This window comes from Panulirus ornatus, chromosome 14 (assembly GCF_036320965.1).
Source record: "Panulirus ornatus isolate Po-2019 chromosome 14, ASM3632096v1, whole genome shotgun sequence".
In the NCBI taxonomy this organism is placed as follows: Eukaryota; Metazoa; Arthropoda; class Malacostraca; order Decapoda; family Palinuridae; genus Panulirus; species Panulirus ornatus.
The window spans coordinates 44,323,727-44,327,741 of record NC_092237.1 but is presented as its reverse complement, the minus strand read 5'-3'; positions in this window follow the sequence as shown (position 1 = coordinate 44,327,741).

Genomic DNA, 4,015 nt, shown 5'->3' with positions numbered 1-4,015 from the left:
AACACATTCAACAAACCTTCAAAATACTCACTCCATCTCCTTCTCACATCACCACTACTTGTTATCACCTCCCCATTTGCGCCCTTCACTGAAGTTCCCATTTGCTCCCTTGTCTTACGCACTTTATTTACCTCCTTCCAGAACATCTTTTTATTCTCCCTAAAATTTAATGATACTCTCTCACCCCAACTCTCATTTGCCCTCTTTTTACCCTCTTGCACCTTTCTCTTGACCTCCTACCTCTTTCCTTTATACATCTCCCACTCAATTGCATTTTTTCCCTGCAAAAATCGTTCAAATGCCTCTCTCTCTTCTCTTTCACTAATAATCTTACTTCTTCGTCCCACCACTCACTACCCTTTCTAATCAACCCACCTCCCACGCTTCTCATGCCATAAGCATCTTTTGCACAAGCCATCACTGCTTCCCTAAATACATCCCATTCCTCCCCCACTCCCCTTTCCTCCTTTTTCCATTCTGTACTCAGTCTCTCCTGGTACTTCCTCACACAAGTCTCCTTCCAAAGCTCACTTTTATCTCACCACTCTCTTCACCCTAAGATTCTCTCTTCTTTTCTGAAAACCCCTACAAATCCTCACCTACGCCTCCACAAGATAGTGATCAAACATCCCTCCAGTTGCACCTCTCAGCACATTAACATCCAAAAGTCTCTCTCGCGCGCCTATCAATTAACACGTAATCCAATAACGCTCTCTGGCCATCTCTCCTACTTACATACGTATACTTAGGTATATCTCGCTTTGTAAACCAGGTATTCCCAATCACCAGTTCTTAATATGTATATGTGTGTTAAGGGCGTTATTCTATATATATATATATATATATATATATATATATATATATATATATATATATATATATATATATATATATATATATATATATTCATTTATTCATTCATTTCGCTTTGTCGCTGTCTCCCGCGTTAGCGGGGTAGCGCAAGGAAACAGACGAAAGAATGGCCCAACCCAACCACATACACATGTATATACATACACGATGCACACGCACATATACATACCTATAAATCTCAACGTATACATATATATATACACACACACACACACACAGACATATACATATATACACATGTACATAGTTTATAGTCTGCCTTTATTCATTCTCATCGCCACCCCGCCATACATGAAATAACAACCCCCCCCCCCCAAATGTGCGCAAGGTAGCGCTAGGAAAAGACAACAAAGGCCACATTCGCTCACACTCACTCTCTAACTGTCATGTATAATGCACCGAAACCACGGCTCCCTTTCCACATCCAGGCCCCACAAAACTTTTCATGGTTTACCCCAGACGCTTCACATGCCCTGGTTCAATCCATTGACAGCACGTCCACCCCGGTATACCACATCGTTCCAATTCACTCTATTCCTTGCACGCCTTTCACCCTCCTGCGTGTCTAGTCCCTGATCACTCAAAATCTTTTTCACTCCATCTTTCCACTTCCAATTTGGTCTCCCACTTCTCCTCGTTCCCTCCACCTCTAACACATATATCCACTTTGTCAATCTTTCCTCACTCATTCTCTCCATGTGACCATACCATTTCAAAACACCCTCATCTGCTCTCTCAACCACACTCTTTTTACTACCACACATCTCTCTAAACCCCCACATTACATAATCGATCAAGCCACCTCACACCACATATTGTCCTCAAACATCTCATTTCAAACACATCCACCCTCCTCCGCACAACTCTATCTATAGCCCACGCCTCGTAATCATAAAACATTGTTAGAATCACTATTCCTTCAAACATACCCATTTTTGCTTTCTGAGATAATGTTCTCGCTTTCCACACATTTCTCAACGCTCCCAAAAACTTTCGCCCCCTCCCCTACCCTGTGACTCACTTCCACGGTTCCATCCGCTGCCAAATCCACTCCTAGATATCTAAAACACTTCATTTCCTCCAGTTTTTCTCCATTCAAACTTATCTCCCAATTGACTTGACCCTCAACCCTACTGTACCTAATAACCTTGCTCTTATTCACATTTACTCTCAGCTTTCTTCTTTCACACACTTTACCAAACTCAATCATCAGCTTCTGCAGTTTCTCACCCGAATCAGCCACCAGCATTGTATCATCAGCGAACACTGACTCGCTTCCCAAACCCTCTCATCTGCAACAGACTGCATACTTGCCCATCTCTCCAAAACTCTTGCATTCACCTCCCTAACAACCCCATCCGTAAAAAATTAACCATGGAGACATCACGCACCCCTGCAGCAAACCGACATTTACTGGGAACCAATCACTTTCCTCTCTTCCTACTCTTACAAATGCCTTACATCCTACATAAAAACTTTTCACTGCTTCTAGCAACTTACCTCCCACACCATATATCTATAATACCTTCGACAAAGCATCTCTATCAACTCTTTATCATATGCCTTCTCCAGATCCATAAATGCTTCATACAAATCCACCTGTTTTTCTAAGTATTTCTCACATATATTCTTCAAAGCAAACACCTGATCCACACATCCTCCACCACTTCTGAAACCACACTGCTCTTCCCCAATCTGATGCTCTGTACATGCCTTTACTCTCTCAATCACTACCCTCCCATGTAATTTCCCAGGAATACTCAACAAACTTATACCTCCGTAATTTGAGCACTCACCTTTATCCCCTTTGCCTTTGTACAATGGCACTATGCATGCATTCTGCCAATCTTCAGGCGCTTTACCATCACCCATACATACACTGGATATCCTTACCAACTAGTACCATCCAAACCCGCTGCCTTGCCGGCTTTCATCTTCCGCAAAGCTTTCACTACCTCTTCTCTATTTACCAAACCATTCTCCCAGACCCTCTCACTTCGCACACCACCTCGATCAAAACACTCTATATCTGCCACTCTATCATCAAGCATATTCAACAAACCTTCAAAATACTCACTCCATCTCCTCACTTCACCACTACCTCTTATTACCCAATTAGCCTCCTTCACCGATGTTCCTATTTGTTCTCTTGTCTTACGCACTTCATTACCTCCTTCTAAAACATTTTCTATTCTAAAACTCTCATTTGCCCTCTTTTTTTACCTCTTGCACCTTTCTCTTGACCTTGCCTCTTTCTCTTATACATCTCCCAGTCATTCGCACTACTTCTCTGCAAAAGTCGTCCAAAAGCCTCTCTTTTCTTATACTAACAATCTTACTTCTTCATCCCACCACTCACTAACCTTTCTAATCTGCCCACCTCCCACCTTTCTCATGCCACAAGCATCTTTTGTGCAAGCCATCACTGCTTCCCTAAATACATCAAATTCCTCCCCCAACTCCCCTTATGTCATCTGCTTTCACCTTTTTTCCATCATGCACTCAATCTCTTGTGGTACTTCCTCACACAAGTCTCCTTTCCAAGCTCACTTATTCTCACCATTCTCTTCACTCCAACATAATTTCTTCTTTTCTGAAAACCTCTACAAATCTTCACCCTCGCCTTGACAAGATAATGATCAGACATCCCTCCAGTTGAGTCTCCCTATCACGCGCCTATCAATTAACACGTACTACAATAATGCTCTCTGGCCATCTCTCCTACTTACATACATATACTTATGTATATCTCATTTTAAACCAGGCATCCTCAATCACCAGTCCTTATTCAGAGAACAAATCTACAAGCTCTTCACCATTTCCATTTACAACACTGAACACTCTTTGTACACCAGTTATACCCTCAACTGCCATATTACTCACCTTTGCATTCAAATCACCTATCACTATAACCCGGTCTCGTGCATCAAAGCTGCTAAAACACTCACCCAGCTGCTCGCAAAACACTTACCTCTCATGATCTTTTTTCTCATGACCAGGTGCATTGGCACCAATAATCATCCATCTCTCTTCATCCACTTTCAGTTTTACCCACATCAGTCTAAACTACTTTCTTACACTATCACATACTCCCACAACTCCTGCTTCAGGAGTAGTGCTACTCCTTCCTTTGCTCTTGTCC